The sequence below is a fragment of the Pan troglodytes genome, chromosome 1 (assembly GCF_028858775.2).
Source record: "Pan troglodytes isolate AG18354 chromosome 1, NHGRI_mPanTro3-v2.0_pri, whole genome shotgun sequence".
Taxonomy (NCBI): Eukaryota; Metazoa; Chordata; class Mammalia; order Primates; family Hominidae; genus Pan; species Pan troglodytes.
Window position 1 is genome coordinate 133382592 of NC_072398.2, and position 17995 is coordinate 133400586.

Below are 17995 nucleotides of genomic sequence, written 5' to 3' on the forward strand. Positions count from 1 at the left end.
TTCCTTCTCTATGGTAGCATAATACTGTTACCAAGGGAACAGCTTATGGCCGACACATACAGTAGTGCCACAAATTAATTTCACAGTTATCAGGATATAAGGTGATAACAGTAACGTGAGCTACTGTGAAATTACCATTGTTCCCACAGAGTTACAGTGTAATTATTACTTTTGTGGTAACTAAGCAAATAATTCACATCACTACTCCTGGATGTTTGTTCTCTCTTCTCTGTCTCACCCTCCTTCTTTGTCTTTCCCTTTCCTTCCTATATTTTCCTCTTTTGTTGATTCAGACTCTCTCCCTGAGTCTCTTTTCACAATTACCAATTAATATAGAGTATTTTTTATATTGGCATTAAGAAAGAGTTTTATTGAAGTGGGGTGAAGGCATTTCATATATGTAACTCATGGGCTTAATTAGGATGTTCACTTCTATCAAAGATATAAAGGACTAAAACAGTGTATTGAGAGGATACATTCAATTTGTGATCAATGTAGACTCAGAGATTCCAGTTTTATTTTCATAGAATGTTAACTTCATGTGTTGAATAGAAGGATCAGTTTAATGTGATTAAAAGCCGTGGAGAAAAATTAACTTCCCTAATTAGCTGTGTTGCTTAGGACAAGGAAAACAACTTAGCTTTTTAGTACTTACATCTATAAAATTGGGATAATAATAATGCCTACCTAACAGAATTGGTATGTGGATTAAAAGACATATGTGTGAAAGTGAATTTTAAACTGTACAATTAAAGTTTTAAGCTATTATGATCATTTTCATATAAATGGGGATACATCTGTAAAATGGGGTTAAGTATATTCACCTAAAAGAATTGGTATGTAGATGAAAAGAGATATGTGTAAAAGTGAATTTTCAGCTGTACAATACAAGTTTTAAGCTATTACCATCATTGTTATATTTTAATGGAGGCATCTCTTGATGATAGCCTACCCTCATTATGAGAAAATTTATAAGGATAATTCAAAATAACAGCAGTAACACAGGGAAGAACACTTTTTATTGCATTTTATTATAATAAAAAGAGTGTTTCATTATACCTAGGGCACAACAAAATGAGATGTTATCATTATAAAATAACAGTAATTTTAATAATGAAATTTTCCAGAGAATGAAAGTCATATTTTTTATTGTTTTTATTGAGTATATGTATATGTTAATTAAAATTTCAGCATTGAAATATAAAATAATATGGGAGTGTGTATAGTATGTTCATTATTTTTTAAAAAGCTACAATGGTGAGTACATGTGAAATATGAATTGTTCACTATGTCAAAAAGTGAAGTTGCTAAGACAAAGGTAAAATTATAGAAATGAGTTGAATTTATGTAGGAATGTTTGTTTTTAATTGCGTCAATGTGCATTATGATCTTTAGTCTCCATTCTATGTTATTTTGCTTTTAAAACATATTTTATGTATTCTGTTAGTAAGATCAGCATATAGCTAACAGTTAGTATCAGTTACTAAATGTTGAGTAGTTAATTATGTATTTATTTATCATTCTAACACTATAAATTATACACTTTTAGCAGTTAGAAAATTGATACATGATAGAATAAAATAATTTGATGAAATTTGTAGGTAGGCGTATTTGTTGAATGAATGAATTAAATATGGTGAATATGTAGTAAACTGCCTCCCATTGCTAAATGTCTTTTTAGAGAGGGTAGGAAATTAAAAATAATTATTTTCTCATGTAAATTTTTCTGCCACCCATTTTGAAGTTACCCAACACTGGTAACTTTACATAAAGAAGTATGACTTTAACTGGACTCTGTGCTCATCCCATTAGTTAAGACTGCTTTCTCACATTATTATTATTTTGGAAATAAGTAAAATTATTTTTATTTGCTACTCTTATTTGTTCTCTACAAAGAAAATCTAATGTGATCTACAAAAAGATACTAGAACAAACAAGATTAGGTATATTGCAGGATTGATATACAAAAATCAAATATATTCTAATCACTAACAACAAACAATTGAAAATTAAAACTTAAAGCAATACCATTTAAGATAGCATAAAAATTATACAGTACTAGGGATAAATCTGACTTGTGAAAGATGTGAAAGATATGTGTACTAAAAATCTATGTACCCTGCCCTGAAATAAGTGAAGCATGGCTTCCCACTTTTTAAGTGTGAAATAAGCGTGGTGACTTTTTTCCGAAAAGTATAATATGTAAAGAGTTGGAAAAGAGTAACTTTACAGAAGAGAAGCCTGAAAAATACTACCTAGCCAGGCAATCAAGATTGACATCAATGGTAGTAAGTCATGTTGATAATATGTACCCTTAGGTGAATGGAATACAGGTCAAACAAGCTTTTTAAAATAGAGATTTAAAAACAAAACAGAAGTAATATATGTTAACTGTAAACATCTATGATCAGTCTTTAACGTTTTTAATTTGCTTTTCTATAATGGTGAATGATGCTGAATATCTTCATGTGTTTTATGCCATCTGTATGTCTTATTTGGTAATGTGTCTGTTTAGGACATTTGTTTATTTTTTTTTGGTCGGCTTGTTTCTGTTATTATTTATTTTTGAGAGTTTAAACAATATTATGGATTCAAGTTCTTATCAGATATGTGCCTTGAAAATATTTCCTCCTAGTATGTGGGTTGTCTTTTCATTCTCTTAAGAATGTCTTTTGGCCTTGCCTGGTGGCTTATGCCTGTAATCCCAAAATTTGGGAAGGCTGAGGTTGATGGATTGCTTGAGCCCAGGAGTTTGAGGCTAGTCTGGGTAACATGGTGAAACTCTATCCTTACTAAATATACAAAAATTAGCTGGGCATAGTGGCGCATGCCTGTAGTCCCAGCTACTTGGGAGGCTGAGGAAGGAAGATCACCTGAGCCCAGGAAGTTGAGGCTGCAGTGAGCCATGATTGCACCACAGCACTGTAGCTTGGGCGACTGGAGTGACACCCTGTCTCAAACAAACAAACAAACAAACACAACAACCAGGTGTTTTAAAGAACAGAAATTGTTATTTTTGATGAAGTTAAATTTATCAGTTTTTTGTGCTATGATGTGTATTTTGGTGTCATATCTAAAAAAATCTTTGTCTACCCTAGGGTTGCAAAGATTTTCTGCCATGTTTTCCTCTAGAAGTTGTGTAGTTTTGTGTTTTACATTTGACTCTAGGTTACATTTCACGTTAAATTTTATATATGGTATGAGTTATGGATCAAAGTATTTTTTCGTTTTGTTTTGTTTTTGTTTTTTCATATGGGCATCCAATTGTTTTAACACCATTGTGGAAAAGACTCATTTCTCCACGGAATTGACTTTGCACTTTTATGAAAACCAGTTGTCAGTATATTTGTGGGTCTCTTTCTGGACTTTGTATTCTGTGGCATTGATCTTTTTTTCTATATTAACACTGGTATCATATTGTCTTCACAGTTAGTCTTGAAAGCAGTTAGTTATAGTTCTCAAAGTTAGTTTTCCTTTTTATAAGTTGTTTGGCTATTCTAGGTCACCTGAAATTCCATATGAATTTTAGAATAAGTTTGTCTATTTTTACTAAAAGCATCTGCTAGGATTTTGATTGGGGCTGTGTTGACTTGATATATCAATTTGAGGTGAATCACCATCTTAACAAAATTGAGTCTTCTGACCCATGAACATAGTATAACTTTCCATTTTGTAAGGACTTTAAATTTTTTTCTCAGCATGGTAGTTTTTTAAAACATATTTTAAAACTTAGGAATAGTTTTAGGGTTACAGAAAAATAGCAGAGACAGTACACTATATAGAGATTTCCCACCTACACCAAGTCAGTTTCCTTTATCTTTAACATCTTATATAAATGTGCTTTGTCAAATTAATGAACCAGTATTGATACATTATTATTAACTGAAGTGCATACTTTATTCATATTTCCTTAGTTTTTACATAATGTTCTTTTTCTGATTTAGAATTCCATCCAGGATACCAAATTATATTTACGTATTGTGTCTTCTGAGGCTTCTCTTGGCTGTGGCAGTTTGTCCAGCTTACCCTGTTTTTGATGACCTTGACAGTTTTGAGGAGTATTGGTCAAGTATTTTGTAGAATGTGCCTCACTTAGAATTCGTCTGATGTTTTCCTCATGATTAGAGTGGGATTACTGGTTTTGGGAGGACAAGAACTAAGATGAAGTGTCATTCTCTTATTTTCATGAAATTTTATGGGCGTTTTGATGTGATTGAGGCTTAGTTTCATCATCTGTAAAGTGGAGATAATGATAATGGCATGCAGTAAACACTAAGTGAGAAAACTATGTGTGTAAAGTATTTAGCATTAAGAAGATCTGATGCAGACTAAAGAGCTCAGTAGCAGCCAGGCGCGGTGACTCACGCCTGTAATCCCAGCACTTTGGGAGGCTGAGGTGGACAGATCACCTGAGGTCAATAGTTCAAGATCGGCCTGGCCAACATGGTGAAACCCCGTCTCTACTAAAAAATATAAAAATTAGCTGGGTGTGGTGGCTGCCTGGAAGCAGGGAAATTGCTTGAACCTAGGGGGTGGAGGTTGCAGTGAGCCAAGCTTGCACCACTGCACTCCAGCCTGGGCAGCAGAGCAAGACTCTGTCTCAAAAAAATAAAATAAAATAAAAAAATAAAAAGAGCTCAGTAGCAGTATTTTTCTCTTTGGGAGATGGGCAAGGCCATATGACTAGTTTGGTGTCAGGAGTATCTATGATTAAGGTCTTCTTACTGCACTGTCCTTCCTTGTGTCTAATGGGCATACCAAAAATAGTTGTTAATGGAAATATCTTCACTCGGTACTGCATTATGACTATGCATAATAGAGTTAGCAGGTGAAAGGTTCTCTTAGACTTAGAACAATTAAGAAGCATGAATCCATTCCATCAGCTAAAGCATTTAAAAATATAGTTTTTTTTTGTAATTGGTTTCTCAAACTCAAAATATTATGAGCACTCTGCTTCATAGAGCAATAGGATATTGACAATATTTGGGTTTTTTTCTTTTTTACCCATTACTAACTTCCTTTCTATATTTCTACTTCTTTGTCTTTTCCTACAATGTAACATAAAAAAGATCCATTACAATATTGGTGCAGCTAAATATTTGAGTGCACAAATTTTAGTGATCAGAATAGCTTTAGACAGGTGTATAAAGGGCTTGTTTTTTCTCTGTCCTCAGTGTGGGAAGCTGAATAGGATAAATTAGGTTAGTCAATACACTAGCATTTAATTATTCTTTTTCTCAAAAGAAAGAAGTTTTTAAAGTAGTAAAAAGAACTGTATCTGAGGCCAACTGATTCACAACCAGACCATCACATTTAGTTACTAGACTTAAGCATGGCTTCTCTGGAGACATTCTATGTTACCAAAAATGCAAATTACTCCTTCAAAAAATTTACACATGGTACAAATTTAGCACACCTGTAGTATGAATCTACATTAGACCACAAAACTTGTTCCAATACTCTAATGCTACAGTTGCAAAAGCACATCATTATGGTTTCCAAATTAAGCGGAGGTTTCAGTGGTTTTAATTTTGTGAAGATGTTTTCCTTCCTGAATCATATTGTGAGTCTAGTAGTTCTTAACTGGGGGACTGGGTATTCCTGTCTTTTGGGGGACATTTGGAAATGTATGGACATTTGGAAATGATTGTCACAATGATTTGTAGGTTCTCTGACATTTGATAGGAAGGGGTCGGAAATACAATACATCCCACAATGTTGTGGAAAGCATTTAATAAAAGGGAAGCATTAAATATTTCTTAAAAATGTGAATCATGCCACTTGAGAACTGTGGGTAATCCTGATGTCTTATGAGAAAAATCTGTGTTTATGTACATTGTGTATTAAACTGTTATTAGACATAACTTTGGATGAACCAACTGCCTTTTTTCTTACTGAATATGTAAAAATTAATAAAGAAGCTATAAGCTCAACAGAATAACTTATCTATTCATAAAATGTCTTTCAATAGTTTAATAGATAACTGGAAATTTATTTTTGATAGCAGCTTATACTAAAGCAAATAAGGACGTGAAAATTGTAGATAATCTTTAATCATGCTTACAAATTTGATTAAAATCACCTGTTGATTTTTTTTCCTAATTGAATCTTTTGAACTCAACAGAATGTCTTTCTAGTAATTCTACTTTTTCCAATATGTGACCTAACATGAGCCTAGTCTTTTGAAGAATTCTAAAGATGAGTGAAAAAGAGATGTGAAGAGAGTAAGAAATAATATCCAAATGGTGAGAACACAGAAAATAACCACACTGTTTTTACTTTTTCAACATATGGTATTATCCACATTTTGCAGAAAAATAGAATGTATTCAAGAACGTTTTCTGAAACAAATGTCAGAAAAGTAAGAGAACCATATAAATCACATTGTTTCAGACTATTCTGTGCCCTCCATGAAAACATTGTATTTTTGTTTGAAATGTGTAAATTCTGTAGAAAATCAGTTCTCTCTAGGGTCGTCTGGTGTAGAATCCTTCTGGGCTTTGTATCATCCTTTTCAATATGTTTAAGAAATAACTATTAGAGACTAAAATATTAGTATCATTCCTCTCTTTCTTATGCAAGAAAAGTGACCTCTTTTAGCAGCAACTTTTCTGTGTAAAAAGCACGTGATCTTGAAGTCAGCTGGGTCCATGAAGAGTATTCGTTTTGAACCTAGGCCAACTTTAAGACAGAATTGATCATTTTTCTCCAATACCAGAAAGAGTTTGCTCTTAGAAAATGGTAAGCAGTGTGGGGATTCCAGATGATTTCTTGAGGGAGGTAGATGAAAAGTTTACAACGTAGGTCCCAGGTTTCTGTTAATGTGGCTCCTCATTAGACTTGTTCCTTCCCCAAAGCTGCCCCACCTCCCACAAATACCTCAAGTGATGCTTTGCGGTTTTTCTCTGTTCTTTAACTTGATATTTCTCCCTTGCAATCTTGAAGGGCTTCGTTTTTTGTTTTTCAAAACCATCAATCTCTAAGTCTATCAAAGACTTAAAGCAGTATATAAATTAATCATATTGTGTTAAAGCTGCATGCTAATAACTAGCTGAGATCAGCTGTACTCAGAGGTTGAGCATTTTGATTTGAGGAAGGGAGCTGAGTGATTTGTGGACACGGAGTCTTTCAGGAGGTATATCTAAGAAGACATATTTATTTTATTCTTAATTTTGTTATTCAAATACTGCTTTTGAGAAAATTACAAATAGCAAAGGAACTTAGGCCAGCATGAGGTCATATGGGCTTGGAAGGAAGTGTGGGAGGTGAGAAAAAAAGCACAGAAAAAACAAGGCTATTTAAAATTTTCCTTATCTTCTACAATAAATAATATGATTTATTTTCTGAGGGTGAAAGCCTAAAATTCATTTTCATAAACTATTTCCCAGAATTTAAACTACTAGAATTCACCATGCAGGGTTTTGTATCTTACTGATCAATAGTAAACATGCAAATAATAGCTTGTGATTCAATTTTGCAAAAGAAAGAAATGCTGTTAAATGATTGATGCTCCCAGTATAGTCAGAAGCCATATCATTAAACTGTGTCTCATATAAAGCATTTCTGAGGGAGGGTCAGCTCATGTGATTAGTTATATTTGCTTCTGAAATATGTAATATATGGATAGTGCTTTCAAATTTTAATACTGGGTAATTAGTAGATTAATTTTATACTCAAATTAGGGCTGTTATGTGGACATTAGCCAGATTCTGGGTCACTATGAATTTATTATTGAATGAAGGTACTAATGTGTACCCCAGTGCAGGTTATTTCTTGGGTTAAGGTTTTATTCAGCCACAGGTGTTTGCATTAAACAGCTTGTTCCCAGCACTTTGGGAAGCCTAGGTGGGCGGTAGATCGCATGAGCTCACCAGTTTGAGACCAGCCTGGGTAACGTGGTGGAACCCCATCTCTACAAAAAATACAAAAATTAGCCGGGCATGGTGGTGCATGCCTGTAGTCCTAGCTACTCAGGAGGCTTAGGTAGGACGATGACTTGAACCTGGGAGGCGGAGGTTGCAGTGAGCCGAGATGGTGCCTGGGCCATAGAGCCAGAGTTTGCTTGGAAACAAACAACAACAACAACAAGAAAAAGAATACAGCTTGTATTTTTGCCTTTGCAATATTATTCAATCCTGGATGAGAATTCAGGGGAATTGCCTTTCTGTCCTTTATTAGCTGATTAGCCTTGGGAGAATCAGGTTGGATTCTATAGGCCTATGTACTCCTTGATCACTTTTTTCTCACTTCATGTTAGTTATCAATTGCTACATAATCAACCATTCCAAACCTCAATGGCCTAATGCAATAACAACTTATAATTTTTTGCAATTGTGTCAATTGGCTGGATTCAGTGGGTAGTTCGTTGGTCTTGCTTAAGCTTATTCAAACTATTTCAGTGATGTGGGAGCGCCGCTGATGCTGGCAGGACCAAGATGGTCTTTCATATAGTTGACAGTTGGTACTGATTGTCAGCTAAGGTATCCGGTATCTTTCTTCTCTCTCATATGGCTTCTCCTCCTTTGGTAGGCTAAACTAATATCTTACAGCCTAGAGGTCTGGATTCTAAAGGAGCAAAAGTGGAAGTTACCAAGCTTCTTTAAAACCAGGTTCAAAACTGGTGCAGCATCACTTCTGCCATCATTTTATAGGTCATTGGAACTCACAAAGTAGTCCAGATTCAAGGGAAGGGAATGAAGGTCCCAAGTCTCTGTTAATGTGCCTCCTCTGTAGCTTTGTTTCTTCCCCAAAGCTGCCCCACGTCCTGCACATACCTCATGGGTTGCTGTTGCAGCTCTCTATATATCTTCATGGGATAAATATCACGGACATACAGGGATGGGAGGGTTTATTGGCACCATCTTTGAAGTAAAGCTGCCACTTATTACAAATAAAGTAGTTTTCACGTTGTGTTGCAATGATAATTTAACCTGTCTACCTCTCTACTACCGTGTGATTTTTCTAGAGGAAGCTTTATTACTAAATCTTGTCTCTTATATGTATGCAGCAGGTGACCAATAAAGGTCAATGGTAGAGTGATCTCTATGTTGAAGTTGTTGATTACGATAATATCAATGTTTATATATGCTTATATTTTAGCACTTACATGTAAATATCTTCACCTGTTTTCAGAAAAGAGGATTTTGAATTTAACTTGGTTTTTAAAAGTGCTCTATTATTGTTATAGCCTTGTTCGACGGAACTTCTGTTTGTTCAGAATTTCCCTTAAGATTTAGCTTTTTTTTTTTCTTTTTTATGAACAAATGGAGGACATCATAAAAATTGCAGAAGGATCATTATTGTAAATGGTGTGCCTTAGACTTGCAGTCTTTGCCAAGAATTATTCTTTAAAGTGTTTGCTACTTCTCTGCCTAACGGTAAGTTGAATCTTGTAAATAGACCTCTTTCTTCTTCTTCATGTATTACAGACTAGCAGGGGAACTTTGCCATGGATGACTGCCATTATTCTAAATGCAGGCTAGAAATGCAGGTTGACAATTTAAGCCAGCAGTTGTGATATAGCATCTTGAAACTTCTTTATTTCCAAAGTGTTTTCATTATGATCTATTTCACTGTTTAGGATAAAAGTCTCACTTATTTCATTTTACTTTAGATGTTGATGCAATTATGGCTTATTAAGTTATGCTTTCAAATATTTTCACTGCCAATATCAAGTATCCTACTGGGAAATCTGTGAAACAAGATGAGAGGCTTTATTTTCTTTCTGAATTTAGGTATTATTTGTGTGCATATATAACTTGAAAATTGTAGTAGTATTTTCTGTAATTGACCAAATGTTCAATTTTTTTCATTACTATTGTATGGAAAATAGGAGAATGCATGAATATTTTAAGGACTGTTCTTAGTTCACAGTGACCTGTGTGTTTTTTTCTCAAAGCCAGAGAAATAAAGCATAAAATATGAAGCAATGGTTAACTAGTCTAGAAGTTAGGAACTTCCATGCAAAAGGAGAACAATTTACACAGTTTTCTCTCTCACTAGTTATGTAATAATTAGCTTTTTATTTCCACCCAAATTCTTTCAGGTATATACTATATTTTAACAAGCTTTCCCTTTGCAAATTTTTGCTATTTTTAGGTCAAACAAAATAAGTAATAACTCCTTGTTGCCAAGATAACATAAGTTAACTCATTGCCTTCAGAATGTGTAATTTAATATTGGCCTTCAGAAATCACACTCTTCAGCCTAAAAATAGTGCTTCTCTTTAGGTGTAAACTTCAGGTGTCTATTCTGTTTTATTCAGAGACAAGCTAATAAAATGACTTATACAAATGTCTCCTCAGGTAGGGCCCTCATCTTGTGTGTGAGCACATTTCCAGGATGAGAAGGATAAATATTGAATGGATGGTCCTTTGGTATAAAATAAGATAACCTTTGATAGATGGTGGTTTTAGATGAGAACATTACAATAATTCAGAGTGGACTAAGCACATTTTATCTTTGTGCTTTAAAAAAAATCATTTGTAAGGAAGATGTCTTTGCGTAAAAGTGAAGGCCAATTACACGTCACAAATGTCCACATTTTTACATATCACACTTGTTTTCATCTGTACGTTAAAAGAATCCATGAATTTCATCAGAAATATAAATCTAAGGCACCAATCATCAAGTTTGTTAGAATTGGTAAAGTGTTGGTTAATAATAAACATGTAAAAGAGAAAGGAATGCTTTTCTAAAATTTGCCCTATTTCTTTTTAGAGTAATATGATTTAATTGCCATTCATCTTCTGATTGTCTTAAATTGCGTATTTTGGGAGAGAAGTTGAATCCCTTTTCTTTTTTCTTTTTTTTTTTTTAATTTGGCTGAGGCATATCGTTGACCCAAGATTTAAAGGCCAAATTGGGAAGATATCATTGCAGTCAAGAGTCAGTGGCCCGGCCGGGCGTGGTGGTTCAAGCCTGTAATCCCAGCACTTTGGGAGGCCGAGGCAGGCGGATCATGAGGTCAGGAGATCAAGACCGTCCTGGCTAACACAGTGAAACCCCATCTCTACTACAAAATACAAAAAATTAGCCGGGCGTGGTGGCCAGCGCCTGTAGTCCCAGCTACTAGGGAGGCTGAGGCAAGAGAATGGCATGAACCCGGGAGGTGGAGTTTGCAGTGAGCGGAGAATGTGCCACTGCACTCCAGCCTGGGTGACAGAGCGAGACTCCGTCTCAAAAAAAAAAAAAAAAAAAAGAAAAAAAAGAGTCAGTGGCCCAAAAGAAAAAAAGATAATCTCTCTTGTGGCCAGCATAAAGATCTATTAATAAACACAGGGTGTGTGATGTGCTTGAAACTCACTGCATATTTAGGTTCTATTCATGTTTGGAGAACTGCTATAAAAACATACGGCATTGAAGACTGTTGATGGATGAGTGTCATTGCCTGTTGAAAGCTTCAAATCACAAATATGTGTGTAAGTAATTTTCTTCCATTTGTAAAATACCACTTTAAATATATATTCAAATTGAATAATATGCCTAACATAAAACAGTGATCCAAACTGATTTGTATGACAGTATGAAGAACACACAGATAGAGGAAATCTGTGTGGTGCATGTTGTATCTCAGGGAGATAGATTTTTACCTTTCTCATATTCAGTAAAGTACTTTTATATGTTATACATTATGAAAACAACAAATGAAATATGCATAATTATTAAACGTTCAGTGGACTTTGTGGTGTTTGAAGCTTATACAAAATGCAAGTATATTTCGCTATGCTGCTATGTTTTTCTCTTTCTACAAATAAAAGTTTGTATTAGCTATATTCTCATTTAATGATTTTACTAAACAACAGGATGTGAATAATTTTCATTAGACAGCAAAGATTCATAAATTTATTTGTGTTTATTAAAATCAGAACACCATGAAATTATAAAAAATTATATTTTACAAATAGCTTATTGTCTTTCTTACTTTTAAGCACATTATATCCTCACACAAAAGCAACCAGTGCAGGAATTGTTTTCCTAGCATCTGTTTGTCATTAAAATTCTTCTGGACATACAATTTTATGTATTGGCTACCTTTGTTAGTGTCTATTTAACTGTATAAAAAATGGAGGCCTTAAGAAGTTGATGTAGATGACAGTCCAAATCACAGTCTCATGACAATGTCACACTGGATAACTCAGGTTAATCTGGTAATATGCATCCCTCACATGTTTTTCACAGTAGTTAGAAGAGACTGTCTGAAAAGGAAATAGGAGAGAGGTAGGTAGATTTGAACACAGATCATTTATGAGAGAGAGTGCTTCCATAGTGCCTGTGTGGAGTAATAGGAAATATAACCTGGATTTCTTTTCTTGGTAAAGTAATCGCCTATTTTGTTAAATGAGAACCACCCAGAACATTTTGTACTACACTTCTTCAGAAAGATAGTTTAGTCTTATAAAACTACATATATGTACATTTGTTTGAAACAGAGACTTAAGTGTGTTCTCTTGTTCTTTATGTCCTTTTCATCTAGAGATCTACTTCATATATCCCCTAGAGCTTCTTGCCAGGGAAGCTTGGTTACTAAGTAGATACCTATACTCTCAACTGTTGGTATAAAGCGCTGAGAAATTGGTTTTATTTACACTGTAAGAGTAATTTTTTTTTAAAAAAAGGAAAAGCATGGCTTATATCTAAGGAAACGCTGTTGTTTGGAGAGGTAATGAATGGCAATTAGCAGGAATCGTCATGTCTCCCATTTTGCTTTTTAGTATTCCTCCTATGTTGAATGCTGATAGTCTCTTTGGAATAGAAAATCAAATGAAGTCAAGTATTGCATATTAGATGGCTGATAATGTGATTCATATCTCTTATAACCTATTACTTCTATTACTAACAGCAAAAAGAAAGTGAGAGGATAATACTGCCAGTGTAGTTTCCTCCCTGCTTATTAAGCCAAGATATGTGTACTGCCTCTACTCTGAACTTGCCTCTGCTGAGGTAGCATCTATTGTCATGGGAACCATTATTTTACTGGAAGCATGAGAGATTGCAGGGAAAAGCTGATGCTTTCTGTTACCATGATATCGAGTTAGACTTGGGATTTAGAATAAATTACTGACCGTAAGAAAGGTGTAGCCTTTCTCTGAATGAGTTGTCTTCCGAATCTGCAACTTTTTTTGTCTTTTCCAGTTTCATGACCTCTAGTAAATGATGCCTCCTTACTTTTATTAAAAATAAAATAACAAGGCTGGGTGTGGTGGCTCACACCTTGTAATCTCAGCACTTTGGGAGGCCAAGACAGGTGGGTCACCTGAAGTCAGAAGTTCAAGACCAGCTTGGCCAACATGGTGAAACCCCATCTCTAAAACACAATAATTAGCCGGGTGTGGGATGCCTGTAATCCCAGCTACTCGGAAGGCTGAGGTGAGAGAATCACTTGAATCCAGGAGGTGGAGGTTGCAGTAAGCCGAGATCACACCACTATACTCCATCATGAGTGACAGAGCAAGACTCTGTCTCAAAAAAAAAAAAAATAAGTAAATAAATAAATAAAAAATAAAATAAAATAACAAAGCTGTATTCTTTCCTTATTTGGAAACATCTCCCCTGGGAAAGCAGTCCCTACTTGCCAAACCCGATAAAGCACATCTGATTTTCTGTGGTGTAAGTCATCTTGTATAAAAGTATTACTTTAAGTAGGATGATCAATACCTATTCCTGTACAACTAGGGCATGGAGTTCTTTTTCATTTTGGAGGAGGCCAGTTATTTATAGTCATGATCATTCGAATAATAGTTTTTTCAAAAATCCATTTTTTATCTTTTTCTGTTCAACAGCGTTGGCTCTGTAAGAAATAGAAAGGGGACATTTGAGAGATGAGTAACACAGGGATTATAACAGCTAGCATTTGGTGCTTCTCTCCAACACACTCCTACCCCATGCTTTCAGAATTCTCCAGTGCCCACCACAGTATTGCACATTCCCCTAGGACTGTGCCTTCACTATGTCGGCTCACATGGCTCACATTAGGGTGAACCATGGTATCACCCTGATGATACCGCCACCTGATATCCAGGGAATACTTTCTCAGTCCTGACTCCTACAGACAAAAGTAACAAAGGACTTTGACCATTTATTCTGTCAAAGGTATCAAAGGAAAATAATTTACTCTTTATAAATGATTTAAGACATTTGATTAATACTATTAACGATAGAAGGGATTGTCATATAAAGTAGCACTGAATTTGTGGTCAATTTCTGAGTTGTTTTTCATTCACTGGTCTTGCCTTTATACTACTTTTACTTTCTGTGCTTTTACTGAACGTTTTAAATCTAAACAGGGAAATGAATAAAATTAGAATACAGTTTAGTAAAATGGGAAGTGAAGTGAGTATACATGGCAGTGCCCCCAGCAAATGTATAATTCTTAGTCCTCTACCTGCAGATAGGGAAGAGCTCACTGTGATGGGGTCCCATGATCCAGGAAAGGCAACTGCAAGGGATGTGGACTTCTGTAGAACATGCTCCAAGCAAAGCTGCAGTGACTGCTGTCCGTTGTGCTGCAAAGACAGCTGTCTGGGGCCACAGAAGAAAATGGGATAGTGGGTTTGAAAGAAAGGCAAATCTGTAGAGAAATGAAGATAACAGAGGTGATTTAGGCTGGTAGCTCTGCGCCATGATTTATGTAATGTGAAGGGAACCAGGCAGTATGGACAAAGCATCCTCCACAGACCTTTGTTTGCAGTGGTTTAATCATGTATCTATTAGTGTGAGAGGATGAGGAAGAGAGAGAGCAGAAAAAGGTGTCTGAGTTTACTTCCTCAACAACTTAAAATTTATCTTTCTGTCCCTACATGGTTACCTTGTACTAATACCTTCCAGTGTTGCACTTTTCAGTCTAAGAGGTTTACCAAAGAATAAAGGATTGGAATGAGACACAGGCCTGACGCTAAAGTGAATCAGTCAGAACCACCATATCCTGTTTCTGTGTGATCTTAAGCAGCTTTCTCAACCTTTGCTAAGACTCAGTCTTCTCCTCTGTGGACATGCGTGGTGTGGTTATTGAGCTAAGCTGTATCTAAATTTATAAGCATTTGAAATATTATTTAGTGCTGATTAACCATATTAAAATGCATTATTGGTATAGAAAAATGTGAGTTGACTTGTTAAAATCATTTGTATAATTTTTAGGGTTTCTTTAGAAGATAGGTAAATAATGTCTATCATTTAAAGCTGCTAAGAAATTATTTGTACCACAGTTTTGGAAGATGTGTTAATGGATACTCTCAGGAACTCAGTGATCTTTATCACATCATTAGGATCACATATACATTTAGGATGTGATTCAGGTTGATATAAATCATTTTGTTTCAGAACTTGCAGGGCATTTTTTCTACCCTAAACAAGACTCTAGTTGTTAAAGAAGGGTTTAATGATGTTGAAAGGATGTCTTTATGTAACTAAACATGCATGGAACATGTTACACAGTAGGTGCTCAATGGATGCATATATGTAGACATACAAGAATGGATGAGCAAATCAAAACATTCCCTGGGGCATCTCAGAAATAGTAATGCTTACACTCTAAATATGAGATAACTACATATGTCTAATTTTATCAAACAAATGGTGGTCTTAAAATCATAGGTAATTTTTGTACCAAAAGTATAAAGCAAATTTATTAGTTTTTACTTTTGTATACATTTACAATGAATATTTCCTCAAAATGTTTAAACATTTATAGTAGTCACATACAGTGGGTGGAAATAGAAGACTATAATGGAGATACAGGTGGAGGTTTAGCCAACCATAGCAGTGTAGCTAAGACTGCTATATCATGAGTAATACAGCTTGTTTTCTTAGTTTTCTGTGGCTGTGTGCTCCAAGCAGATTGCCCCATTAACTGTCGTGAGAGCTGCAGTTGTAGTCATTCTGGACATTATGAAGCTTCTAGAATAATGCCTGTTATTTGTTCTGCTGTTATGTTAAAGATATGTTCATATTTTCATTATCTTTACCTTGCTGTATTATCTTAAAAATATGATATTGTCTTTATCTGAAATAGTATCAAGCATCTTTAGTTTTCTTTAAATGTCAGTGAAATTACTCTGCAAATTGAGCGACCAAATTTTTAATGGTGAACACCCAGAGATCCATGCAATACAGTTTATAGTAATTCTTCATTTGCAATTTGACAAGTTGCATGTTTCCATCTGGCTTCTTTTCAGTTAAAAGAAGGGACAGAATGAGGTTTTGTAGAGTACTACTTGCTTGGTAGAACTTAGAATATACCTCCTTCTGAGTTGACAGCTGTTGCAGTATGTTCAAGAAGTATCCATGATTTCTTCCCTGTGGCGTCACCAGGTGCTGTAGTGCCTGGAGGAGTTAAACGTGGCACTAGCTTTTACAGATGTCATCATTGTTATCCACATGTAAGAACTCTCTTGATTAAAACTTTGGGCAAACAGCAAATCAGTAATTAAACTAAGCATTATGTTATTGTGCATGACTTTTTAAAAAATTTATTGTTCTTTTGTCCATGAAGTTTAAACAAGTTTTAGTGAATTTTCAGTGTTCATGACATATGGAAAAGTTTACTGAATTATCAACTTTTTTCTCAAAACAACAATGTCGAAGTCTTAATCATAGCCTTTATTTGTTCATCAGTTTCTAATTTTTCCCCATTTGTGATTTAACTGCAACTGTGCATTTTACTGAAATGTTTTTGTTAGTAATTCTGCTTAATTCGAAAAGAACACAAAGGCGATTACAAAAGTACAGTACAATAAGTTAATACTCTTTTTCCTCAATTCCAAGACATCACTGATTTAAAAATTGCTTTTGTGGGAGAACACAACTGCATTAAATGTAATTATAAAACATAACTTGATTTTAGAAGCTTCACTGAAATCAAACAATGTAGAAATTAAGTTATGTAAGTAGCCATTATATATTAGGCACCCAATAAATATTAGATATCTCTAAAGGTATTTTTTGTCACAACTTATGAATAGACAATCTATAATTTATCCTAGAGATGAAGTAACTGATCATGGCCCTACAGCTAGTAAAAGTTAGAGTTGGTTCTAGTTGTTCAACTTCTAAATTCTTATCTTTCCATAGAAGCAAGTTGTTACATAAAGTAAATGGTACTACCAGGCCAAAGTGAAAATGAGGCCAAAAAAAAAGATGCAACCAGGAGTGATAATACTGTACAAAATCCATGCCATGATTTCTTATATACTTGATAAAGATGAAAAATAAATTATTCTATAAATACTTTAGCAACTAATGCAAAAAGGGAAACAGAGAACCCATTACAAACATGAATCACTGGATCCATAGAGAAAAATAAATCAGTTCCTGTATAAAAACTTCATGTTTTATGGTACAATGGAAATTTCTACTGTGGATACTCAAAAAGAGGGTTATATGTAGGCAGGTACTTTATTTTGTAGTAGTAGTAATTTTGTAGTACTGTTTTATTTTGTCTTCTTGTAAATTTCACACACTAGTGTATTTATTTGTGTTTACAGTCTTTTTTCAATTTTAGTCTTTATTTTCTCTGTACTTTCTTCAAATCTAAGCTATTGCAGCTTGTAAGTCTTAGTGTGTGTGTGTGTGTGTGTGTGTGTGTTTGCAAAATTATAGAGACAATAAGGGCAAATACTTGAAGATAACTTCTTAAACTGTTATTGGAAAAATAGATTCTAAATTTTAGGTTAGTTGCCAGCATGTAATCAGTTATATGCCTGATTCTTGGATTTAAAAATCCTTGTGAAACCATGTCAAAATTATTATTTTGTTCAAAATCTAAAAATACTCCTTTAAATGTAGTGTTTTTCTCTCAGGTTGCTTTCAATAGAGCTAATAACTTAAAAATCTCAAATAAATTCCAGATAATTTCTAGACATTATGGCTATATTCCTGGTGAAGGTTTATTTTTATAACAGAATATTCTGAAAATTAAGATATAAAAAGAATTGTCATAAGGTGGCAGTATGTTTCAATGCTAACCATCAGTATAGAAAGAGCTTGTTGAACCAAGTGG

General features: G+C 34.5%; 1 protein-coding gene across 9 annotated transcripts in view; it reads left to right on the forward strand.

Moving 5' to 3' along the window:
* DPYD (dihydropyrimidine dehydrogenase) overlaps nucleotides 1–17995 on the forward strand; it is an 841255-nt gene that overhangs the window by 124013 nt on the left and 699247 nt on the right. The window contains exons 1-2 of one of the 9 annotated variants that reach the window (XM_063799235.1): nucleotides 21–101; nucleotides 9270–9377. The exons of the other annotated variants lie outside the window; for them this stretch is intronic. The gene's annotated coding sequence lies outside the window, so the exon portion shown is untranslated. Of the gene's footprint in view, nucleotides 1–20; nucleotides 102–9269; nucleotides 9378–17995 lie in introns of those variants that run through there. 9 annotated transcript variants of the gene reach the window in all.